Genomic DNA, 27919 nt, shown 5'->3' on the forward strand with positions numbered 1-27919 from the left:
AAACTTATTTTCATCTCCAAAATTAACTACAAGTATTTGCTACATGCAAAGCCCAGCCAAGACTGCAGAAAAGACACAGACACAGAAGCTCAGCCTCCAATCCCCACCCACCAGACTCAGTGAAAGGATGACTTCAGTCCCTTTCTTAACTAACCCTGTCACTGTAAAATCCTGCACTCGTTCTTCCACACACAGAAGGGAAAAAGGACTTGCTAGGAAAGCTAGTCTGTTTTCACTGTTAACCAGTAGTGGAAAAACAATGATGCCTAAGTTATGCCTTCATAGCCAATAGGGTGGATTTATGTATCCCACATGACAGCATTTCCCCTGTCTTTCACATGGGCAGTATTTAGTTCAATTCAGAACTGCAGATTGTACAGCTTGCACAGCAGCAATGGGATGTCGGAGCAAAAGTGGCTGACTTCCGAGTGACTTAATGAAGCAGTTTTGTACTTTCCTTCTGCATTAAAATTGGGATCTGCACCCTTGAGATTCACCTACCACACTCCTCTCTACAGAAAGAAAGAGTGACTCGCACAGCTTGGCAACAGGAGATTGTGAGTACTGATTTTTATTTTTACCCTCAAATTGTGCAGTGTAATGCTATTTACGTGTTGCACGCATCAGACCTTTCAACTATGGTCTTTTTATTTTTGCCTATCTGCGCCTGTTGAAAATTATTGAAGACAATGGAGAATCTTTCAGGAATATTTCCTGCATGCTTTAGTAAAAGAAGGAGTGGGAGGGGAAGGAAAAATTCATTTATCCCTCAGGGCAGTGTCTGCATAAGAGCTGCATGCCACACTGCTTTCTAACATAGCCAGTGTGCTGCGTTGTTCATAAAGAAAAATGAAGGCAAAAACGCCCACAAATGTATGTTTACTTTTTTTGCACTCTGTTTAATCAAGAGTGATCTGTCCCCAACAGGGAAAAAAAAAGCAAACTTTGCTGTCTCTTCTGGCAAGGGCAGTCCAGACTTTCCAGACATCTGACAGTTATTATAATTAGCCATGAAAGACAGCATAGACACTATGGGGGCAAATAGCTAGTATGTTCTGAACAATGCAATCACGCAAAGTTCCCATCCCATCCTTTTCACTGTTCTTGGGCAGGAGAGGGGTTTTTGGTTGTATTTAAAAACAAAACAAAACACCACATAGGTAATAAATATTCCATCTGGAGTTGTTCGGCATGAGGAGGGGTTTCAACAGACTGCTTTAAACATTTCTGAATCCTGCCTTGCATTTAGAAAGAATTTACTTAGAATCCTGGAGGGCTGGGAAGAGGCGTGAAGCTCTTCATAGAATAATGTCAGAAGCTGGGGGTGAGGGGAGAATAAGACATTTATAACAAGATGCATTTTGATAGCTTACCAAGATCTTTGCTCACAAGATCATCTGAGTAGCTCTAAGTTGTGTCCTCTAAGATTTACAAGAGTTCTCAAACAGAAGCAACAGACAAAGCAGAAGTGTTCGCCTCCCAGCCTACCCCCCCACCCACTTTGGCATTTGCTAGAAAATGAAATTAACCCACAGAGAACAGCACATTGATTTATCCTTTTGCATTTAAAGTAAGAAATCCTTGAATAGCCCAAATCTTTTTTTAAAAAAGTTAATTCTGAAAGTATTTTAACAGGACTAACAGAAAGAAAAAGAAAAGAAAGTCTGATTCAACCTAGCGAGTTTGGCTCTGTAAGGAAACATGGGAGTCTGAGTGAAAGAAAGATTTTCATACTTTTTTTTAGTTAACTATTAAAGAAAAAATGTTGAAAGGCTCAGCCACTACTAAGTATGGCTTAAATAAATCTTCCAGGACAGATGTTCACATGCACCCATTGTGGAGAAAGGAACACAAAGAATTTATTTTCTAAAAGAAAAACTCAACATGAATTTTCATATAATCTTTTTAAGTACACCATTTTTTCTTTGTCTGCTCTCCTGTTATCTACACCTCCCCCAACTGCCGCCCACTGTGAGCTGAGACACCTGAAGGCTAGACATAATGATCAACAGAGCGCTATGCTAGCCTGTCTGGATTGCAGCCAGATTTTTTTTCCCCCTCTACAATCAAGGAAGCTGCACGCAATGCACGGCAACCCTATTTCTCTGGTATGTGTAGACTAGGCATAGAAGTCTTACCCATAGTGTCGACACACTGAAGACAAAAATACCTCTTTTCTCCTACTCTGAGCAGATTCAAGTCTTATTTTATAAATGATTTTTCATTTGTTTTAAAATAATTGTACGCCTCAGTATATATATATTCATGCACCCCAGATAGTTCTATAACATGATGTACTACATTTTGATGCATGCAGTATGCAGCTAATATTTTGATTTTTACTTTATATTTACAAAATAGTATACTCCTGTACATATGTGCTGCATGCTTTATGTCACTCAGGTAGACCACAGTTATGTAGAAGCACTGCCTACAGTGGATACTACTTATACATAACATACCCCAGTAATTCAGGGACCTACATTTGAATATTTAGAAAAAGATTAGCTTTTAGAGAATAACAGTTCGAATTATTTTTAGCACCTTCAAATCTGGTGGTATTCAAATGCCAGTGGGTAAACCACGTCTAAATGGAGGGGGTTATTTGAGGTAGTCACTTTGACTGTTGGAATCTGGCCTTCCAATTGTTAGGCAGTTACTGCACTCCCTGGAGAAACAGGGATTGGCTGTGTCTCATTACTTCCAGAAAGTTGGTCTTTTGAACACAATACTTCTAAAAATAGTCACTTGCATTAATTTGGTGTGGCCAGGGGTGGATTAGCACAGACCCCCAGTAGGTTCAAAGAATAGACCTTTTTCCATCTAATTTTTAAATGTACACTCATGAAATTTATTCTTTGAAATTCGTATGCATTTCATTGCTTCTACATGAATAGTATAGAGGATCTGGAAAAAGATTTTTTAAAAAAATCAAATTACTGTGAATAGCACTTCAACATACTTAGATACAGTACATACTTAAAAAAAGAAAAAAGCATATCACCTGACATGGTTTACGACAGTAAGGTATAATTAAAATACCAGCTGACTTTTAGGGAAAAAATAACTTTTTTTTTTCATTATTGCCCCCACCCAACCCTCCCTCCACCTCCCCAGCCAAGAGCCTATAAGACAAACAGGATCCCAATATGGATAGCCAATATGCTGGTTATTTTGGGTGAGCTGAGCAGTTTATAAAACTTTCTATTAAGTTTCTTAAAGAAGGGGGGTGGGAAATAGAAAATATTAAGTTATATCTAATGACAATAGTATTCAATACGCTAAATAGGGCTGCAAGCTTCTAGAGTGTTAATCAAAGAAATGAACTTGATTGATATATTAAAATTATATAAATCCAGATTCTAATGTGAATTAAAAGCTTTCTGAAAGAACAATTTAGTATATCTTATTTGAAAAGGCATAACATATAATTAGCTATTTCAATACACTGATGACTATACCAGGAAAAAAATACAAGCATATAAACATACATTTCCCACAACTGCATTACTTGCAATTTTTCCCCTTTATTATGGTATTACCCTTAATAATAAAACCTTACATTGATATTTTGCATGTTTAAGAAAATAAATCATTATGTTAGCTGCAGACTAAAGTGCTGGTGCATATTTGCTAAAAGGTAATAATTTTGATTAGTAGTCTCCCCCCATGCATTTCCTATAGCCTGAAGGATTACATAAAAATCAGTTCTCCTACCAAACTTAAGGTAAGGGGTATATATAAGCTGTAAACTGGGATGAATTTTTATCACCTAGCAAATGTATGTTATGCATGGCCTATGCCTAGCTGAAGTAGATCCTTTTTGTCGCACAGGAAATATACACCCAAAATTTTAATTCCTGGGTTAGGACAGATAGATATGTAAGAGTCTATAAACAGTGGCTCCATTTTCATAAGCAAGCAACAAGCTCTGTCAAAAAAAAAAAAAATCAGTGTAAATTGCAGATGCACAATGCCTTTGCAAATACAGCCATTGGTACTGGAGAATCTACATACTTTTTTCTTAAAATGGCCTTTTTTGCTAATGCACTTTTTTCTTAAATTTGTAAATAGCTGTTGCTGATGAAACAAAGCGGTCATGAAATTCACACACATTCCTGATTTTAATCCATACAAAATGAGGAGTTATGTCTGTTCCACATGGTCTGCTAGACTGTGATTGGCTGTGTAAACACTACAGCACAATGCATAGACACTCCCAGTTCTAGTGCATTTTTTTTTTAAATATTGCCTCTGAATGTCTCCTTTTGGTATAGCTACAATCAGCCATGGGTAGCTACTACTTGGGATCACTGAAAGCTTTCAGAAAGTGGGTTGCTGTCTTGGTACTTTCATGTAGCAAAAGAAGCCCAAGAGCAACAGAAACTTTGCCTGCCAGAAATTCAGTAAGATAGATAGTGGGGTCAAATGAGTTCATGCATCAAAGATAGGAAATGAACAGAGCTTTGCACATGTATGGATAAAAACATTTAGGATGTTTTAATGTAAAACAAATTTCCGTCAGTTTTTAGCAAAGTGTACAACTGAGTTTAAATGACTTTCAGGATGGTTTCATTAGACCAGATAGCCACGTGTTCTTTTCTCATTTAGATGAGATTTTTCCTTTCAATAACATCTTTCTTTCTGACCTGCTTTAAAATTCCAGCAAATGAAATCAGCACAGAATTTTCAATTCTAATTGACCATGTGCAGAGAAGGGCCAGTAGAGAAATCAGTAGAGCCATTGTGAAGCATGCGGCATCAATCTCCCTTTTGTCTTGCATCTCTTCTGGCCAGAGCTGAAATAATTAACAATATTTAATTTATATTAGGTATAGAAAACTGGAAAGCAAGAAGTGCTTGGGAAAAAAAAATCACTAAGTTCCTGTTGGAAGGACAAGAAAAAAATCTGTTTCTCTCTCCAGGGAAACAGGTTCTCTCCATTTATTTTTTGTCCGATATACAAAAATCTAAACAAATGTGCATTACAGTTAAGGGAGGGAACATACTGGAAGATGCAAGCAAGGTAGTGCTTTTCAAATTCAACCATTTTAAACTATTACCAGCAGAATTCTGAAGTGTTTAACTGTGCACCCAACGTAGTGTCTGAAACACAGTCATTACCAGCTTGCGTATGTGTGTTACGTCCACTCTCCTAAACAGAGTCATAAATTGTAAAGTGTGCAAAAATTTTATCTTCTGTAGCTGGTGTCTATGTGAGAATGTGTACACATACAGGCTACAGATAAAACTGACACAGATTGCAGCACAAGGTCTCCCATCTACAATTCAGATTAGGTTTAGTAAGAGATTTATTGTGGATTAACATTTACTGAGATTCAAAAATTATTGTACTTAAGGGATACATAATAGATCAGAAATCTACAAATTCTCTTAATCTGCAGGCAAGCCAAGCAGATAGACAAATTTTCCCCTTCTAAGGGGTCTATCCTGACTAAAACCAATATAGGGCCTTATACAACAGTTATAGAAACAAAGACTGGTTATTGGTATGACCATCAAATGCAGAATTTCTGTGCTGGTCAAGGCCTGAACTAGTGTTATGCTTCAATTGGGACTCATTACTATGAGCCTGAATCACGAGATTTCCCCCCCATAAATCTCTGGCCACTGTGAAATATCCTTTTTCAATTGAAGATAGTTTCATTAAAGCCTCAGTCATGCTTCTGGATCACGGTGACTGAGGCAAAGGAGAAGACAGCAGGGGGAAAAAAAACAACCCAAAAACCAAAAAGCTACCAGGCGGTTTGAATGAACAAAATAAGTAGATATGCCTGAAAACATCAGCTACACCACAAAATCCTTAAGGTCATTCCTGCATTTGCAGTTTTGGAAATAAAAAAAGAGCATGGTATTAAGAATCAGGAGATTTTGGTTTCTATGCCAGCTCTCCCAATAAATTATGGGCATGCTTACTTCATCTCTGCGTGAATTTCCTCAGCTCCAAAAGTTAGGGTAACAGTCACCTGTTTACCTCACAGGGGATTAATCAATGCTTTAGACATGTAGTTATTGTTGCAGGCCCTTTGCTCAAATACCAAAGGGAAAGGCACAAGAAGCAGTTCTCACCAGAATGTGAACGCAAAATTCCCACTGACCTCCCTGTTTATCTGCAGCTAATCATGTGATTGGCCCTAATTAAACAAAAATGTGCTTTCTTTAGCTGAAAAGGCGGAAAGTGTGCACTTTTGATTAGGTACAATACTCCACTTTAATTTACATAAGCATTTTGCTCGCTGTTATCAAAACATTATCAGTATTTAAGATAAGAGATTATTCCATCTGTTATAATAGTGTCATCTTGGGTATAGTCACTTGAGGTCTAGGATTGTGAAGCCTACAAATGTGGCATAGTATCTTACTCTACTACTTGTCCCACTGATTTCATTCAGTTGACTTGAGGAATCAGGTGCTTTTCAAAAAGTGCATAAGGGTGGCAGACTCTGGTCTCCTTGGCTGCGCATACAGTAGCGAGTCCCCTCCCCCCCACCCCCCAGAGAAGCCAGGCCTTTTTCAAAAAACCTGCAGAGCATCAACCACAAAATGCACTCTTTCAACCTGAAATTGAAAGAATGAGGCCCTTTTTCTGGCATCCCTCTTCCTCTCACAGATAAGAGCACCTTTTCCCAAAAGTTTTCTCCAAAAAAAGTGTATATCGATGCTCTGTGGGCCCTTCTTTCAAAAGAGTAGTCCTCATGGTGCCAGATTGTGTTTACCTGCGATATTGATGTATTTAGGGCCTGATTCAGCAAGGCACTTAAGCACATGGCTAAATTTAAAGCATACAGATAGTTAATTGACTTCAGTAGGAAGACTGTGCTTAAAGTTCAGCACATGCTTTAATACCTTATAAAACTGGTTCTTAGTATCCACAAAATCCTTCCGCTATTTTAAGCAATTAAATGTTCTTAACCTGATTCTTGTCTCAGTAGGAGTGGAGCTGAAAAATATTTAGCCATTCTGTTTTCTATTTAGTAAAATATTTTGTTACTTAATTGATTGAAATCACCAATTCATGGATGAGCATTTCTAAAAGTCTCTGCAAAGTGAAGATATTTAATACTCCTGCAGAGCATGAGACTTAATAGTAGTTTCTTTCAGGCCGCCATTTTGTGGTGAAGTGAAATTGCTCTCAATCACATGCAGAGAACTGGAACAATTTTATGTTCGTCTATGCACAGCTATGATGGTGCTCTGTATAAAAGGACACACTCATTCTCTCCATAGAGTGTTTGGGTTAATCAATATTCATGCACACTCTGAAAAGTACTTACACATATACTTTCAAATGTCTTGACAGCTCTGTTCAGGTTGTAAAAACCCATTAGGAAAATGAAACTGTGGCAGGTCTGTCCCCATCTCTTCTCTGCTTCTGAGAAAGGTCGGTGAAATGAGAGAGTCTTGAGCTGAAATATCCCGTGTGGAACTTCAGACTCATTCAATACACTGATAAAAAGAAGAAGTAAGCAAAATGGGTAGGCTCTGAGCTATTGATGGAATATCTTTCACCAGTCTACTTTTACTGTCAAGGCACCAGAGTATTAGCAGTCTATCTGTTCCCCTAATCTGTAAGATGTGGATAATGAGAGAGGGTAAGACAAAATTTTAATCATTTTATGATTTCATCTGGTACAAGCAATATGTGCAAAACTGAAATATTTAATACTGTAGTATGATGAATTCACATGTACCATTTTGTTTTTTTACCTTTAATCTTATTCAATATTTAAAAATTCCTTCTGTACGCTAAAGCCTTTACCGTGCAGTTTTCTGTCTGAAATCAATTTTAAAAAGGAAAATAAACTTAACTGTTTTTCATGAAATATTAGGCAAAGCCTTTGTTTAAAATGGTCTCTAAAAGAAAATTGCAGTTAAATTATTTGCAGAGTTGTAGGATTGTACTAAAAAAAAATCTGGTGGATTTCCAGGATATGTTGTCCATATGCTGAGATATAACTTCAATCTTCAAGCATTATTTTAGATAATTTTCTACTATTTTTCAAGAAGGATAATTTGCAAAGGAGAGCACTTGAGAGATGTATATTGAATGACAATGGTAAGGGAGGAGGTAAGAAGCTCCCCAAGTTTATCCAGAGACATGGAGGTTAAAATTTCATATCTTCATGTACATGGGAGGGGTGGGGGAGAAATAAGAGGAAAGTGAAGCTGCTGAGAAGTTGAGTGTATTTATGGATTATTATGTCCTGAATAGAAGGAACCAGAGTTGTAAGATGACACTGCAGGGGCTGTCTGGACTTTTCAGAGTGTGAAGACTGTTTAGTCAGTGCCTTAATGCCTAATACTGATCTTTGCCCTCTTCAGTCCCCCTCCCACCCCTCCAACTCCAGGTGCAACAGTTTTTCAAGTACTTTAAACTTTGAGGAAGTTTGTGCAGGTCTCACACACTGCAAAATGCATTGTATTGTACAGAACATCAACAAAAACATGAAATTGAGGATTAATTTATTTAGAGCACACCCAAAGTGTTTTGTGTGGCCTCACCCTCCCCATTGGCTGTTACCACATTAAATTAATAAAAATCAAAATCACATTTGAACCAATCCTCCTTCTTGTCCGTTTCTCTGACTGTAGCTCTAAGTAGCCAAGTACAAGATTAAATTAACCGGTATGGCACATTATGCAGTATGGTGAATTACAGAAAGATGATGCAACATACAGCAGCAACATTGTTGATCTCTTAAATTAATTCTCTTTGCTATGGAAATGTACAACATGAAAAACAAGAGAAGCACTTTGGCTAACTGATGTTCTCAGAAGGAAATTGATTTCTTGTATTATTAGTTAGAGCTTGGCCGATATAAAATTTTTCCTCAAGAGTCTAGTAAGAAAGGGAGCCACATTATATGAAGTGTGTAATTCAGCTTTGGATTTTTACAAGTAATTGGATGAATTTCCTGAAGTTTATCTTCAATAAGTGACATTATAAACATTTACTACATTTAACAGGTGTGCGTATAGTTAAGGTTTGATAAACAGGTACTGAAATTGTCTGGTTGCTAAATTAAGCTAAAAGGGCTGCCCTCCTTCTTGGAAGATACAGAAAATGGTATCCTCACCTTGCATCCATTAAAAAAAACCTGTAAATACATTCTGGAAGATTTTTTTTTTGTTCCCCCCCAGGTGCTTTGGTTAAAGTCAGTCCATTGGGATGCTTTTTTTATTCATCCATGTCCTCCAAAGAAATTGCAACTGCACCATTCAGTTGTAGACTAGGCCACATTGACTGCATCTACACTTGGGCAAAACTTTGAAATGGCCGTGCTCATGGTCAAACCAGAGAATACTAATAAGGCGCTACATGAATATTCAGCACCTCATGAGCATGCCACCGGCCACCACACTTCAAAAGTGATGCGTTTCGCTTGCATGTGGCATGGGGGGGTCCTTTTTGAAAGGCCCCTGCAAACATCGAAATCCCCTTATTCCTTTCAGCTAATAGGAACAAGGGGATTTTGAGGTTTGCAGGGTTCTTTCAAAAAGGACCCCTGTGCAGATGAGCCATGTGTGAGCGAAACGTGCCGCGACTGGTGGCATGCTAATGAGGTGCTGAATATTCATTTCGGTGCCTTATTAGTATTCTCCAATTTGGCCATAAGCATGGTTATTTCGAAATTTTGCCCAAGTGCAGATGTGGTCATTGAGCTGTGCATGCTAAAATGCACTCTACTTTGAGGTAGGAATTTAAACAAAAAAAATCAAGATGAAAATTTAAGTGACACCCATTTGGTGATGGAGCAGCTATACAGGCTATTTCGAGGAGTGCAGGAGAAGAAGAATTTAAAAGTTGACCTAGAAAGCTTTAAATAGCTTTGTACCAGCAATCCAACACTGTCTACACAAGTCCCCGCCTTTTGGAAGGGGCATGTTAATGAGGGAGTTCAAAAGATGCTAATGAGGTGCTGCCATGAATATGCAGTGCCTCATTAGCATAATGGCAGCCGTGGGAACTCAAAAGTGTCACTTTTTGAACTGCACGCCACCTGTGTAGCTGAGGGCCTTTCAAAAGGACCTCCCAGTCTTCAAAAGTCCTGGGGATCAATTTGAAAGGCCCCCCCATCTACACAGGCAGCATGTGATTTGAAAGCAGCACTTTTGAATCTCCATGGTCACTATTATGCTAATGAGGTGGTGCATAATCATGGTAGTAGCACCTCATTAGCATTTCGAACTCCCTCATTAACATGCCCCTTCAGAAAGAAGGGGGCTTGTGTAGACACAGCCCAAGAGACTGCCTTTCACAGGTCAGTTACACTGAGCAGAGGGTATTGACTTAGAGTGGGTGAATAATAGTGTGTTCCCTTCAAAAGGCTCTTACTTTTCAGAATGAACTCCCACCATTGATTCAAAATTCTGACTTCAGTGGATGCTTCAAGATTTGCGCTTTCACTCTAATATTTGGGTGAGATGGGGCTGAAAAAGTGCTTAAAGTTCAGGTTTTTTTTTTAAAAGGGAAGCTTTTGGCTGGGAGGTTGAATTTCATATTGGGTTAAATATATTAGAGGGACTTTTTTCCCCCCAAATACGTCAAAGTCACCTAGGGTAACAAATTTCTTTTTAAATATAAATATAATATATAATTAACTTTGAAACAGATTGTTAAAGCAACTTTAAGTATAAACATGGTAGTTCACCACAGAACCAGAATTGGTTTCTACTAAAACTATTTCTTTTCCCTCCTGAAATCACATGCTTTGTTTTCATGATCAAGATTTAATGCAAATGCAGTCACTCAATTTCACTGGTGCACAAATACTTATCAAAATTGTATTATTGCAGTTGAGAATTCAAATCATTTTGTGAAGAGCTGGTACTAGAACAAAAGAGAATGTAGTAGAAGAATACATGATGTTCACGAAGCATCACCGTGGACAGAAATTTTAGTTGTGCTGTAGATGAGGAAAAATACCCAACCAGATACTAGATTGTGTTTCTGTAGGGTTTTTGTACCCATAAGGGCTTGCACATAAGATTTATTTTCATCTTTGCATCATAGAGGTCTTAATTATACTTGCAATAAATAGAATTGCTAAATGCTGGAATATGTTATGCCTCCCTTAGGAGATATGGATATGCCTAAGATACTTCCTTGGATGAGTTCTTTCTCAAATGCCACTTGTCTCCAAGGTATCAGAGTTCCTTCCACATTAAATGTCAATGGTTTTGAGAAGTCCAGTTGACCCTGCCCGTAATAAGAAACAAAGCTATGCAGCCTGAACCAACCTGGTGAATGGGGAGCACTGAATCACAGAATCACAGGGCTGGAAGGGACCTCAGGAGGTCATCTAGTCCAGCCCCCTGCTTCAAGCAGGATCAACCCCCACTAAATCATCACAGCCAGGACCTTGTCCAGCCGGGACTTAACCTCAAGGGATGGAGAATCCACCACCTCTCTAGGCAACGCATTCCAATGCTTCACCACCCACCTGGTGAAGTAGTTTTTCCTAATATCTAACCTACACCTCTCCCTCTTCAACTTCTGACCATTACTCCTTGTTCTGCCATCTGACACCACTGGGAACAGTTTCTCACCCTCCTTTTTAGAGCTCCCCTTCAGGAAGTTGAAGTCTGCTATTATATCACCTCTAAGTCTTCTCTTCTGTCAACTGAACAAGCCCAAATCCCTCAGCCTATCCTTATAGGTCTTGGGCTCCAGACCCTTAATCATTTTTGTTGCCCTTCGCTGAACGTGCTCCCGCAAATCCACATCCTTTTTATACTGGGGGGCCCAAAACTGGACACAATATTCCAGATGTGGCCTCACCAGTGCCGAATAAAGAGGAATAACTACTTCTCTAGATCTGCTCAAAATGCACCTCCTAATGCACCTCAGTATGCTGTTAGCCTTCTTGGCTACAAGGGCACACTGTTTACTCATATCCAGCCTTTCATCCACCATAACCCTAGGTCCCTTTCCATTGTACTGCTGCTGAGCCAGTCGGTCCCCAGCCTGTAACAATGTTTGGGATTCTTCCGCCCCAGGTGCAGGACTCTACACTTCTCCTTATTGAACTGCATCAGATTTCACTGACCTATATTTAGTTAATTAAAACAATCCTAAACTAAACTAAACTACTACACTTTTCTTTGACGAATGAGTTTAATTACCTGAAGTTTGTATGAGAGACATGCTTTTAAATGTATCGTTTTATAGTAATTTGAAAATAGCCAATCTGGAGAGAAAAGGTATGTAAGGTAATGACTTTTATAGGACTAACTTCTGTTGGTGAAAGAGAAGCTTTGGAGCTAAACAAAGAAGTTTGAGTCTGTGTAGCTCTAAAGCCTCTCTCTTTCGCCAACAGGAGCAAGTCAAACAAAAGACATCACTTCATTTGCCTTGTCTCTCCAGTATTCTGGGGCCAACATGGCTTTGGACACTTGAAACACCTTTATTCAAGGCAAGCAAACATACTTGAAAATACTAAGACTGACACAAAGCTGAAATACCAATGTCAGGTCACAAAGAAAGCTTGTTAATATGCCACTTGTATTATGCTTATGTTCTGCAAAGTTTGGTTCAACCCTTCTTGCTACCTTTTTGGCTGATCAGTGTCATTTGAGCAACTGTCCTATGTAAAAGAATAAATGGACATAAATCTGACATCAGGAACATTAACATACAAAAACCTGTAGGAGAATACTTCAGTCTCCCTGGACGCTCAGTGACAGATTTAAAAGTAGCAGTCTGACAACAAAGAAAAAACCTTCAAAAATAAACTCCAGAGTTGCAATTCATTTGTAAATTTGACTCCATCAACCAGGGATTGAACAGAGACTGGGAGTGGTTGGCCTGTTACAAAGCAGTTTCTCTGCTCTGCATGGTCACACTTCCACATTAACTACTGATAATGGGCCACATCCTCCCTGACTGAACTGACTTGATTTCTCCTTTCTATGTTCACAACTCCACATGAACTGATAATGGGCCACATACTCCATGACTGAACAGACCTTGTCAACTTTGGCCCTCCCTTTGACTAAGGTTCACTCTTTATACCCTCCTCTGAAACCTCCCTACTCATGCATCTGATGAAGCGGGTTTTTGCCCACGAAAACTTATGCTCCAAAATATGTTAGTCTATAAGGTGCCACAGGACTTCTTGCCATTTTTGAAGATACAGACTAACTTGGATACCTCTCTGATACTGTTTTTGTTTGTTATCACAACTAGAACAATTGACTGATTTCATGTGTACAAACAGCAAGTATGACAGAGTTATACCCCCGTGGGATCAAACCCTGGCTCCAATGAAACCAATGAGTTTTGCAAAAAGAACCAGGATTTTGCCCAAAAGGCTTATAACTAGAATCCTTGAGGGGAGTTTTGCCGGAAAAAAGGACTTCAAGATCAGGCCTCCTCTGATCAGTAATTGGCATTTCACCTTCATTTCATATTTACAGAAAACTAGTCCAAAAGTATAATTGAACTCATTTCTACATAAACCTCTCATTACAATATATGCACCAATATTTTCCTTCACTAGTTCATCATTTATTTTTAATACTTGAAAGTTCCTCGCTGCAGAAAATAAACAGCCCTGTACTGTGCAAAACCAACAAGAAGTCCTGTGGCATCATAGATGATGCATTACTATGCCCACAAAATCTTATGCTCCAAAATGTCTGTTAACAAGAAGTTCTGTGGCACCTTATAGGCTATTTTTGGAGATACAGACTAACATGGCTACCCCTCTCATACTGTACTGTGCACAGAAGCTAGATCCCCTTATCCCTCTTTACTTCTGCATGGAGGAAGACGGAGTAGATACACATGCAGTGGGTGTAGCAACAGGGCGAGATTGCAACTGGATGAGTGGTAGTGAGTAGAATGGAGTCAGAGAAACACATTTACTTCTTTTAAATAGCAGCAGTCAGGTTCAACTCATCCAAAACCATTCCACTTGTTCGCCCACCAGCCTCTTTCAGATATCTTGCCTCTTATTTTGAGGATGATTCTGATCCTGCTTCACAGCTAGCAGAGTCCTCTGCCTACCCCAGCACCAGAAATATATCTTATAATTGCAAGAACAAGATTTTGTCCATACAGTCTTGAGATACAAGGAGAAATAAAATCTGGAAATTGTTTTTTCTGACTGAAGTATCTAGAAATTCAAACAAGACTAGTTCTATAGCACCTTAAAGGCTAACAATTTTATTAAGTAATGAACTTTGTGGGTAAGACCCACTTCGGACTGATTCATCACTACCCATAAATGCTCTTTACCTATTAAATAAAATTGTTAGTCTCAAAGGTGCTACAGGACTGCCTTTTTCTTTTGGTGAAGCTACAGACTAACAACTACACCTCTGAGACTAGAAGTACAAATGTTTGTTATTACGTATTGCTTAGAAAGCAAACATCATGACCACCACCACCAGGAACAGCTTATACACCTGTACTCCACACTTCCAGGTACATTTATACAGGGCCAAAATCTGCCAGGCCAGCTGGGCACGAGGATGTCTGAAAGCATGAGTGTTGAATCAGCACACTATCTGACAGTCCACTAAACTGAGAGTGTACAAGGCTGTAGGCCTGACCAGTCTCCTGTATAGCTGTGAAACCTGGACCTTGTACAGAAGACATCAAACTGCTGGAGCACTTCCACACACGCAGCCTGCGGTCAATACTGGACATTTGATGGCAGGACAGAGTTAACAACCTGGAAGTCCTGGACAGAGCAGGAACCACGAGCATTGAAGCCATGATTCTGAAAGCCCAGCTTCACTGGACAGGGCACATCATACAAATGGAGGAGTCAAGAATCCCAAAGCAACTCCTCTACGGTGAACTCTCCCAGTGCAAAAGGAATCAAGGTAGGCCTCACAAGAGGTATGAAGACTGCGTGAAGGCCAACATTGCTCATGCTGGTTTAAAATCAGATCAGCTATAGCAGCATGCAAAAGACCAAACAGGCTGGCGTGCTATTGTACGCCACGCGTATGACAACTTTGAAGAGCAGCGATGCGTATGCCTCATTGATGCTCGTGAGAGGAAGAAAGCAACAGCAGCAGCCTCACCAACAGAGCCAGGACAATTCCCTTGCCCCCCTACTGTGAATGCCCATGCCATTCAAAGCTTGGCTCCTCAGCCACATGCGAGTCCACAACCAAATGAGCCTGTGCAAGCTCAAGACGTCGTCTGATATGACGGACTGCCTACTCTGCAAAAAGTACAGCATTTCCTATGGTAACAGTGGGAATCATACAAGTTAACCCATTAGGTTAACCCATAACTTCTACCATGGGCTACCAGGCTTAAAAAACTAGGAGAAATATTTAACCAAGAGAAACAGAAGTTCAGAGAAGTTACCACCAAAACTAGTGAGTCAAAACAAAGCATTTAGTTATCTTAGTCCGTGGGATTAATCTGTCAACATTTTATTTCTAAAGCCAAACTTCCTCTTTTCTCCCTTATTTGTGTCCTGTGTTAGGAGTTTCATTGAGTTTTATTTTGTGGTTAAGTTCATATTGCAGATTTATCCTTGCTTCAAGCATTGGTATGTGGTAGGGAAAAAAACTACCAAAAACATGAGTTTTCCTTTGTACATAAAATATAATGTGCAGAATACAAGGATTTATATAACCCCTTTAAGATGATCATCATGCATTATGGCAACTGAATTTGGCACTAACTTCAGTCTGAAGTTCCAGTTAGTTCTATAATACTGAATTTTGGCTCTTAAGACTCCATCCCTGAAAAGCCTATTGGAAACAGCCAGTTAGTGAATTAGGAATGATCCATTTGATAATTTACCAAGATTGTTCATGTCCAAAAGGCTATTTCCTGTAACTTTGAATAAGTAAAACCAAATAAGTTATAAAAGTTAAGTTATAAAGACAACAAAAGAAACAGGAGACAAATCCATCTTCCATACACAGTTTAAGTTGCAGTGCAGGTAAATGTCATGTTTCTTATTGTAAGAGAATACCACTTCTTGATACCAAGAGAGAGACCTTAACATATTGATGAGAAGAGCAGCATTCAGAGTTTTTAAAATGAAGTCCAATAATACTATGATTTTATGGAAGATATTGGTGTATATGCCATGGCCAAAATCCCTTTTTACTGTCAGTTTAACCAGACCATTTGCAAACTAGTCATCTTCGGCCAATTACATGTTAACAAACAAAATCAGATAATCAAAACATCAGTTTGTGGTCTTCTTACATCTGCTCTTATGAACAATTTTAGCATCTTCTGTGCTCCTCACAGGGCTAAAACCTTCTGAGACTTAAGTGTCAAATCTGGTGAATGCTATAAAGGTCCAATCAATCCATCCGACATGCTCAAGGTGCCTCACATTTGCTGGAGTTTGTAATCAAAGCAATCTGAGAAATGCATTTTTTCCCTTGGGTGGAAAAAAATTCTGAAGTTGAGGATGAAACCCTGGCCTCATTGAAGACCATGGCAAGACTCCCACTGACTTAATGGGTCCAGAAATTTTCCTAGAGTTTCCAAGAAATGCTGCCATTTGAGCTTAATGGTAGGAGTTTGGAGCATTGCCTTGAAACCCCATGAACCCACACAGGCTTTAGGGGCTCATTCAAAGCTCACTGAAATCAAATATGCCCCTTTCCCAAGGGTGTGCAATGCATGCAGAAAGGTGATTTCCAAGAGGTAATTTACAAGACTTTCTACAAAGTACACGTTAGCCGACTTTCTCCTTTTGCTCTGAACGTGCAGCTCTCGCAGTGGATAGAAATCCCTGATCTGTGACTTCAGTACATCTTTGGTGAACTTCATGCTCCATTTTTGCACTTAGCACTGCAGAACAAATGCAGAAAATTGGGACTGTGCAACTTCTTTCTCCAAGAGTTAATCTAATATTTTAAAGGCAGAAACATGAAAGGGCTAGCATCTCTCTTGCTGAATTAATGTGAATGAATTCTAGTTCAGACTCATTGCAAGGGAAAGGAAAATAATTTTTCAACTAATCTATTTCCTGCCCAATAAAATTTGCTAGTCATCATACATAAAGAGTTATTGAGGCACTTTCGTAATATGAGCACATATCTGAATGAAGACTCTCTGTATTGTTTTCCATTTCTGTAAGACCTCTAACTGTACCAGCTGTCTAAACATAACTTTCAGTCACTGAGCATTCTGCTCCAAACTCAGTGGAGTGAGCCTTTTCTTAAGGGTAAAAGCAGCATAATTGCAGTGGCTTCGTGTTTTTAGAGATGGGCAAACATAACACTGCTTATTAAACGCTATTTTCTATCAAACTAACTACTTACTGTAATGTGATTTGCTAAACCTTATTTTAGCTCTGACCTAAGGAACATCATCTCTGGTTCCTGTTTCTTTTAATTGTTTGAAAATAAAACACTCCAGCAGCAATATCTAAGAAAACTAAATACTATGTAAACAGTATATAGGCTTTAAAGGAATACATGTAGACATTTGTCCTTGAGCAGCCTGTTCAATCCTTATCTGATTTGCTCTCTGCTACAGTCACATTCATAATGGCAGCAGTGGGGTTATATACATACTCCATCTGCTAGAAAAGTCATTTAGTCTCATGCTTTATATGCCCATATAATTAGAAAATAATGACCACAAAAGGGATGTGATTGTTACCAGTTTTGGACTACATTATATGATTTGCCCATATTGAAATCAGGAGCTAAAAATTATATATCAGGCTAACCAAAATGAAGACAAGTTGCCCACGGAGTGACTAGCTTAGCATCTTAATTAATCAAAATAAATATTCAAACTGTTGAGATGCGTAGTAGCTCTTCTAAATAAAGTGAGAAAAGTTTATACTCCTCTTCCCAGTCTCAGAGACTTATCTGAACAATACTGAATGAATTGAATGTTTGAACGTTCCTTCTAGTCGTCCAAAAAAACATAATGGATATTATACTCTATTTAATATTTTTAACAACATATTGTACATTTGATTTTTAAAATTTGGTGGCAACATTTATCTTCTGGTTAGAAGTCAAAAAACAGTTTGTGTATTGATTTTTTTCTCCATACTTGATTGTACATTTAAAAAAAAAATCGAGTTGTGTATACTTACTTGAACTGAAAGACCAACACACAGCAACTCCCATTCAAATACTACCATTATACCTTTTCCATTTTGATCTCATTGAGCATTTAGGCCTGGTCTACACTAGGCAACAAACACAATCCCAGATACACAATTCTAGCTGTACCATTAGTGTAGCTAGAATCACCATATCCGGGTTGGATTTTCAGCCCTAGTGTAGCTCAGGGTCTTCAGGCTTGCACCAATGTCCCTTACTCCATGTGATGACGTGGAGTACCAGGGTTGATGGCTGAGCCCAGAGAGCTCGATTTTGCTGCATCTTCAGACAGCAAAATTGGATTTCGAAGATCGATCACAGCATATCAAATGCCCGGAAAATATAGACATACCCTTAGAGAAAATTCAAGAAACATTTAAGGTGATAGCGTAAAGCCACACAAAGTGAAGGAATTAGTCCAAAGTACTTGGTGTTTTCCTTTCCAAATTATCTCAAAACATTTTACAACCTGAAAGTTAGTCTCCAGAAGGCTGCTCAAAGTTGGGTGTTTGTCCCTTCTGCAGATTGCTTTAGATTCTACAGAGTTTAGCAACATCAAAAAAGTAATTTTATTAAGAACCATATGGACCATTGTTAAATGCATTCTTGTCCAGACCTGTCCCATCTTCCTTCCATGATACTCTCTTCATCTGAGTGAGCCTATTTGTTATCATTGAAAAGAATCTTCTAGTTTCTTTTAATGGTCTATATGGTTCAAAATTAATTATTTTCTCCACTATGGCTATGGGACGCAAGATCACTGCTTTTAACTGTGGTCTTCCCCAAAACTTTGAGAGAGCAACTTCCAGGGCTGAATTTGAGGACTGTCAGTCATTCAAGACACACATTCTGAAAGAAATCTTCTTCCATGTATTTAATGATTGCCAGTACAAGAGAAAATGCAGTATTCAAGAGCTTAGATAAAGAGGTAATTCAGAGATGGTCAGAGTTTGACTGAAGTTTTATTCCTGGCAAGACCTTCACAAAAAGTTTCTCTATCAGTCTTTGACTAGTCTGGATCAACTATCCTGCTTCATTAGATCAGAAGAAAGTTTGAATAGATTTTAATGTTTGTGATAAAGGGACTGGGGAAGTGTATAGTTTAGGGACTTGAAGAAAGGCAAGACATTCATAAGGTGGGATGAAAGAGGAACAGGTTATTGAAATCCTGCCTCAACACGTACATTTCATTGGGAAAAAGCCCGAGCAGTGATTTCGGATTAATAAATACAGGAAAATTGGACTGTAGTGCAGTAGCTGATCAGGAAGAGTAAATGATTGCTTTCTACTCAGAGCAAGACACTGGAGTGGTAATTGGAGATACTGAGGTGGCTAAGGGGAAATGTTAGGAATGGAGCTCAGTGGTGACTGATTAAAGGAGAGAGGAGGAAGATTAGATTACATATTTAGCTTTTTCCTAAACTCTGTCTAACCCTCTCTTCAGTGTCAGGGAGCTTGAGGTTAGTTACTGCACAGCCCACTTATGGGAGCACTTCTGGTAAATTTCATATGGTAAAAAAGTGGGGGGTGGTCACAAGAAGTGAACATTTTATCAACCCACAAAGGTTGAATTGGGAATTAGAGGCTTAGGCAAGGGGGAAATTTGAAGTGTGAATGGCTTGTTCTGCATAATAGGAAAGGAGACATGTTGGTTGATTGTGCACTGTTGGCTCACCATCCTCATCTCAGTGAGTGGCTTCAGCAGGTGTCTGCAATCCAATTCACTTGCCGAGAAATACCTATGGACTCTCAGAGGCCTTTGATGGCTAAAGAGTTCAGCGATGCCACAGCAAGCTGTGCTTATGGGAATACAGAAGAGAGGCCTGGTCATGGACTTGAACCCTTAGAAGATGGTGGAAAATAGAAGGAAAAAGGCCAGTATCTATTGCGAGAAATCAATTTTATAGTATTTAACATGAAATCTATGGCTCCCATCATCTGATGACCATGTGATTGGAGGGAGGATGGAGTCCTGGCTCTCTCACACATGCATGATCAGTTAGTAAACATTAGTTGATATGATGTGATCATTAAAAACCTCTGATTTTGCACACAAGTTGTTTAACTCCTCCTGTACTACTTTTATCACTATCTCAAATAAACTGGCTGAATATTCATTCAGCATTGTTTATGGCAATTGTACCAACCATATAATGCAGGAAGCCTCTAGAGCCAAACCAGTTCTGATACAGCTTTGCTCATCTAGGGCTGGTGATTCATAATAGATTTGAATGGCATTATATTGAGTGGTAGCTTCCCTCACTAAAATAAATGGGCTATAACCTCTCTCATGCAGTTCCTTAAAGCAATATCCTGGAGTCTAAAATTGATTGGGACATGTCCATTTACATTAGGGAAAGATATTCAAAATTAGTTTGATTTCATGTCATCATTCAGCCAGCCACATTCTGAGGCATATAGACAGTGACAATCTGGATCTTGTCATTCCCATCAAAAGTAGTAGTGTGGTAAAACCTTTGTTCTGGATTGGCCAACAACTTCCAAAGCTAAAAAAAAAAAAAGCAAAAACAGACGTACTGCTTCTTTTGAGATATAGAATCTTTTCTTTTTTTTTTAAATGTTCACCATTGACTATTCCTATACTGAATTGCTCTCAAATTGCTGTGACGCTTCATTTGTTGAGCTTCTGGAGAAGCTGAAAGAGCTTAAGGTCACTGACTGTTAGATCTGAGACGAGCCAAGACCACCACCACAGATGACCTACTAGCACATAGTAATAGACAAAAATGTATGACAGAAGTTCAAGAATCTTCTACCTTGCCTAATTCTCAGAAAACCAGAAAGACATCTAAAGCAGCTGGGGCAAACATATACAAAGCCCTGGAAAAAAAAAAAAAAGGAGGTTTTCTGCTCCAACCTGTCAGTGTTAATTTCCTTAAACACTAGCGAGTATTTCATCCAAAATTTTTTTCTGTGCATCAGATATGGCTTAGTTTTGGTCTCAGGTTTTGAACTACATAATCCAAAGCCAGTTCCAAAGGCAGCAATCAAGGTAGTTGTCCCTTCAACTGCAACAAACTAAATGAGTTCTTATGGGATCTAAAATTGCTTCATGACACTGACCGCAATTTAGAACTGCACCGCTCCTAGCTAGATCGAAGACCAAAATGTGTCACAATGTAGACTTAAGGACAGCCATTGATCTAGAAAGGCATAAGTTGTCGATGAGCTGAGGAAAATTAGTTTCAGGAAAACCAAGCTTAGGGTTAAGTTAAATATCTACCCAACCTTAGGTGCAGTCTCTTTAAACTTCGTATCTGGCCATCGTCATCGGGAATTACCTGCGTGCAGTTCAACTGAATTCACTATGTTAGTTGTATTGGATGACAGATCTGAGTCCAAGACCCCTCCTCACAAAGGATCAAAAGAAAGAAGGGCATGTGTACCTTTTGCCAGATTGGATCCCTTAAATACTGCATTGTGTAGATATTGGCTCAGCCTCAGGTCAGTGCAGTCTTCTTGCCATGGGTTTTGGCAAGAGTGTGGTACCAGGAACTGACAGACTGAACTGATGGGCATGGACAAGATCAGCTTTTAAATGTGCACGTGGGTGAGAAGGTTTGAAATGTGGTGGTTAAATTCTGTGATATTTTATTTGGGGGAATAAGCTCAGTGTCTGCGTACTGGGCAAGTGCAAGTAGTGTCTGTCCATTACATGACAAGCCAGAGTATTGCTCAGAGGGCAGACTTAAGGCTTTGTGAACATTTAGCTTAACTATTTCTTCTTTTAGTCATTTGAGTTTTACTGAATTTAACATTCTAGAAGGAAGCCAGCAAACACAAAGCAATCTTACAATTTCTTTGATACACATACACCTGTTGGTAGGAGTTAAAGGTCGTTTATGCAGCTGTAGCTTTCACGTATGTTTGCTGTGACTAGGTAATAGTAAAAAGGACTTTGGCATCTACAGGTGAAAAGTGGTATACATTATCATCCCCATTTCACAGATAGAGCAGTGAAGTGACTTGTCTAAAAGTTCCTCCACCTCAGATAGTCCCACAGTGGTGGTCTTTCCATTAGGCCACATAGGTGCTATGTAATGAAGTACTCCACCCTACTCCTAATACGTGTTCTTACAGTGGAAGATACTGAATTTTTTTGTTTGTTTTTTTGCACTGCTATGTGTAGCTGCCAGCAAAGCTGGTGAGATAGATCTCATCCATGGCCTATGTCCAAAACCTTTTATAGTTAATATTACATGGTGGTTACAGCTGCTGTAAGCATAGAGGGGATAGTGGTGGGTTTCTCCCCTTCCCCAACATCATTCTCTAAGTGCCTCCACACCCATATTCTGGGAACCTCCTCTCCTTCCTAGCTCATAAGGACATTAGCTGGCATGTAAGAAGTTAGCCCTTTCTGTCTCCTGTGCTATGGTGTACACAGTGCAGGCAGCTGCTTACCAGAGCACTCAACACTACCCTGGTTATTGAGCCTTGGTTGCACATTGAACTGGGCCTTGGATTCTATTGCACCCAGATGAAACTGGGACTTCTGCCCCTGCTTCACCTCGGCTCCCCCAGCTTTGCTATAGATTTAGCCAGCTCAGCCCTCCCCATTGCTCACCGGCCAACTGCCCCATGCCACTCAAAAGGTGATATTTCTCTTATATTCTAAGCAAAATGTGTTTAAATTTACCTTAATGGTAGCCGCCCCCCCTAATCCCAGATCACATGGAGTTAGAGGGAGAAGGACTTAGATGATCCAAAGGGGTATGGCTCCCCCGTCTGCTCCCTCCCCCGACCACAGTCTCAGCAAATACAGAAGGGGAGAATTTAAAATGAGACAGGCTCTCCTGACTACAAACCCTCAACTTCCTCTCCTGCCCTCCCAATCTCTCCCCTCCTCCTTACCTGAGCACCATGACTGAGCCCAGATCATCATATATTGGCTAGACTTCCCCCCACTCAGGCCTACACATGAGTGCACTGTGGGGTTGACAGGCACCCAGGTCCCCTTCCCGCCCCCATTACTTGGCTTATAACTACTCCCCAAATTTTTCCTTCTTTCCCATCCCCTCCCAAATAACGCTGCCCTCATAGCAAACACTTGTGTAGTTTTCTATAAAGCGTGTGCATGCACACACACACACACACTCACTTTCAGTGCCTTTTGAATATGCCTACTGTGCTCAGCTTACTTTGGGGGAAAATGTAAAACAAAGTCCTTTAAAAGGAACATATTTGAAAGTGCTGTCCTGGCTCAGATTCACACCACAAAGTCCCTCAAGATGGTACTCTGATTCTATGATCATAGGATCCACACAGGTGCTGTGATAAAAAACAAAGCAGTCAAGTAGCACTTTCAGGACTAACAAAAATTTATTAGGTGATGAGCTTTCGTGGGACAGACCCTCTTCTTCAGACCACAACCATACCGGAACAGACTCAGGTAGTTTTCCAGATAGGCAGATAGCACCTCTCTCTGCATTTTCATAGCTTAATCTGCTTTGTGTGCGAGAGCCTTACAATTGGTGCATGCCTGATGAGATGCAAACCCCCCTTTAAAACAATTTGATTTCCTGCAGAGGGCTGGTGGGTGCTCTTGGGAAAGGTGATCCTTGGAGTTTGGAGTCCTGGTTTGATCTCTGCTTCCAAGAAAGGACTGCTCGGTCTACTCTAAGGAAAGGTTTTGGGGAGCCCTATGTCTCAGGAATCCCTTAACAAAGTGACTCCAAATTTGATTACTGGCCTGAATCTGAACCCCATAAACACTGCAAAGTTCAAGGCAATCCAGGTAACTATTATGTTAGAGCACTTAGAATAGTCAGTACTTTCTATTTAAAGTTGGTCTTAAACATCGATCAAGGACACAATGAGTTAGTTACTGGAGGAGACCATCAGGGCTCCTGTTTAAAAGAACAGAGTCTCTCTATACTCCTTTTTTGTCAAGATAATATTAAGGACAGGATTAGATGATAGTTCTGTCATGTGCTCTCATTTATTGAAGGATGTGGACAGGAAACTGCAGGACAGTTTTAGCTATGGACTGGTCAAAGTGGATTTAGTTTTTGAGCTTTCATGTTGATTCATTAATTTTACTACTTGCATACGTACAATCAGGCTACAAAATAAAAGTTAGAACACACACAATTCCCGCCTCTAGTTACTTTTCCATATTTTTAGTGAGTGCACCTAGCCACCCTTCTTTAAACAGTCAAGAAAGAAGAAAGGCGAGTCTGAACAAAAAAGCAGCCCAACTCTCTTCACACTAAATGTAACCCAGCTGTACAAGTGAAGCTTAACAAGAAAATACCCTCTTTTTCCATATACTCAACCAATCGTGTTTGGCAGCCTTAGTACCAAATAGCATGTTGAGGCAAATGGCTAACAAATGCCAAACAAATGCCACCACGATTTGTGAAAACCTTTTCAATACTCTGGACCAATGCAACTACGGAGTCAAGTTTTTCCTCAAACATCAGAAAAATCACAATCAATTTGCAGAATTCATGCCTATGTGCTTAACTGCATAATATGTAAAATTAAGCATGCGCAGAAGTCTTCAGAATCAGGATTACCTAGAACTAGAGTTAACTGAAATTGTGACATCTTAACCCAATAAAGGGCTTTACCAGCTCTTTAACAACATGAACCCTGGGATTTTGAGGTAAGGGGTGCTCCTGTTATTCCAAAGTGCTAGATAAAGGCATGGAAAAATTCTTTCCATTGCATTACATTCCAGTTAAATTAGAAATTAAATTTCTCATCGAGAAAATTCCTTCCCTGTTAATTCATGTCAAACATTCGTACACCTCAGACATTCGAAATCTTTTAATCCTACCCTCTTGATAATACAATCTCATTTTCTGCATCAAATGGTAAATTGACAGTTACCGAGGTGCAATGCAAAGGAAAATTGGTATGTGTAACTATTGTCCAGTATGTCTATAATACTATTCACAAAAACTAGGGAGAACCACAGTTTTACAGCTTTCAAAATTCAATATATCTTCATTACAGTAAGTCTTCTGTGGGGAAGAAGTTCCATTTAAGTAAGTCTTACTTTTTTATTCCTTTCCCACTGGCTCCAAAAAGCCCTGAAAATATTTTGTGGGTTAAGGCTGTGATAACAAAAACCATGTTAAACTTCTAACCAACCATATTTAAATACAGCACAGCCTTACACAGCACCATCTTTATTAATTCTTTTAGATAAGGCTGCCCCTTGTCTCCAACTAGTACATAGTTCCAACATAAAACTAACCTGATATCAAGATATTTAAATTATAGATAGCTGGATTTAACATTAGGTGCAATTTCATTTTGTCAAAGCAGAAGCGTTGAAAATTGGGCAAGGCAATGTCCTAAACACCACAATAGAGATACTCTTCTTGAACTTTAGAGCTCCGCTTTTTGATTTGAAAAGGACATGGACTATGGGTGGGAAAAAATTGTAAATTTTTGGCTTTGTTCCAAATCAGAACAAAAACAGATGTCAAACCCTTAAAAGTTGCCATGAAATGGAATCACCACCACCATCATCTAGTCAGCTCATATTTTATATAAAACATACAACCAAGGTATCCCTATTCTTTAATTATCTAATGCATTGACTGCAGAGGTTCATCTCATACAAAAACAGTAGAACCCTTATCAAGCCTGTGTAAATTAAACTACAACTTGAGATTTAATTTTTCCCCTTTTCCCTCCTGTCAAGAATAAAAGCAGATTGAAACAAAGTAGTATGGGTTTTATAAATTACAACACAAATGCCCTCTCCTCAGGTCAGGAAGGAATTGGCATCTTGTGCCACATAGCTCTCCATAAACAGCTCTCCGGTAATACACACACCTCTTGTGCACAGGACTGATGCCATTTATCATCTGTGAAAGCTGCTCCATGAAGCGATCAACGTTTTCAGAAGTGGAAGAAAGGGGACTCCTTTTAATTTAACAGGATGTGGCATTTCATCTGTTAGCCTTGGTAGTGAAACTGTTAGAAACATGATGTGTCACGTAGGTTACGGTGAAATCATGCATTGCGCCTCAGACATCGTGTATTGCTTCTTGGTGAAATTGGAGGTTTCACTGTAAACTCCCCCTTTCAAGCCATAAGCTTTACTGTGGTTTTCCAGTTGGAAAACATCATGTTTGGTACGTAGCAATTAGTTTCAGCATGAAAACTTTCATAGTGACCGGAAATCAAGTATTTAAGGCTCACATGCATTATGTCACCTTATTCAAACATAACAGATATGGATCTTACAGTAACAGTTCAGTGTTCCATAATGTAATTTTATTGTTGTAGCTAAAGTATCCTGAAGTAGCTTTTAATATAAATTGAAAATACACCCATAATTAGTGGCCTGCATTTTACTGAAATGTAAGCCTTGTGTAGGATTGCAGTGCTACCAGGCATCTTGAGAAGCATGTTATTTGATTACACAATTTGGCACCCCAATGCTTTTAGCTGCTATTCCGTAGAAACGTGCTTCAATTGTAGGATTATCAAAGGATCGTTTTCAAGTTTTAAAGAGATCTAGTGAAGTGAGCTAGTAAAGCAGAACAAAACATGAAGGCAGTTTGCATGCACTCATTTATTGTAACAAATACCCACCCCTTCAATTAAGCACCTTTAAAGTAAATACTTTACAGTCTTATTATTATAGGTTTCCAAACAGTTAGAAATCCATGGTGAAATAGATATGAACAGATTTTGACATTGTTGTATTTATAACAGTTCTGTTGCCACCAGAAGATTCTCTTGCATTTAAGAACGGATAAAGTTTTAATTAGATTTCATTTTATTAAACCATTTCAGACAAAATAAAAGCTTGCTAAAACTGCAACTTAATTTGGTGATTGAAGTAAGCCCAAACAGTTTGCAAAGTACCTCAATACTTCTCACCAAGATCCCAATCATAACACCATAGGGAGTAGATGCTATGTGTGCTGAAATCCATCTCAAATCATCAGTAAGCATAGCACTGTATGGACGGTTATCTTCAGAACCATGTGATCTCCAGTGCACGTTTGTGGATTTAGTATATTCTCAGATACTTCTTGCGTGGGAAAGCCTTAGAATACACAGGATTTCAACAGAACAGCTGGCCAGAGAACTATTCTAGACAATATTAGCAGTTTTTAAATCTCTCAAAGACAACCTGTTAGGGGTCATGGATAAGCAATTGAAGGTCAAGGAGAGGAAAGGATGGGGTCAGGGAAGAGGCATCTGGAATAAGAGACAAAGAAAAAAAAGATACTGATAAACAAGAAAATTCTGTGGTCCTTCTGAACATCACGGTTATGTGTCTTATAATATCATAATAGCTCCTCCGAAAGGAAACTTTAGAATTAAACAAAGTATTGTGAATTATGCACCGTTTCCACAAACATTGATACTTGATGTTAGATGCTATTAACTTTAAAAATGTTTAAGATTTTTCTGTTTAACAAACTTAAAGAAAACTTAAGCACACAATATTGTGAACAATTAAAGAGGAAAAAAGACAACCCCAAGCTTTTATAACATTCAAGAGAAACACCAATTTTTCCATGATTTTAAAAGAACATGTTGCTTCATCAGTTGCAAGGCAAAAATGGCAGAAAAATGCTAGTACATGAGAGCTAAATGGGAAATTAATTAAAAAAGCATCATGCATTTCACACCTGAATTCAGAAAAATAGTAAAAAAGCTCATCCAAACTGAGAAGACTAATTAATGGTGCATCAAGAATGAAAAGAGCATTTGAGGTTAACACCTTTTTCCATTTTAATAGTATGAGGGAGGGTAGCCAAACATTTTGTTTTTTTAAGGACAGGATCTCTATACCTTTTAATAATTTCAGGAACTTGTCACTAAAAAGATATGCTTAATA

General features: G+C 39.0%; 1 long non-coding RNA gene across 1 annotated transcript in view; it reads left to right on the forward strand.

Moving 5' to 3' along the window:
• The first annotated feature begins 382 nt into the window (after positions 1–382).
• LOC142017824 (uncharacterized) overlaps positions 383–27919 on the forward strand; it is a 79663-nt gene continuing 52126 nt past the window's right edge. Inside the window, exon 1 of the long non-coding RNA XR_012646599.1 lies at positions 383–557. This is a non-coding gene — a long non-coding RNA (uncharacterized LOC142017824). The remainder of the gene's footprint in view (positions 558–27919) is intronic.

Source organism: Carettochelys insculpta, chromosome 9 (assembly GCF_033958435.1).
Source record: "Carettochelys insculpta isolate YL-2023 chromosome 9, ASM3395843v1, whole genome shotgun sequence".
NCBI lineage: Eukaryota > Metazoa > Chordata > Testudines > Carettochelyidae > Carettochelys > Carettochelys insculpta.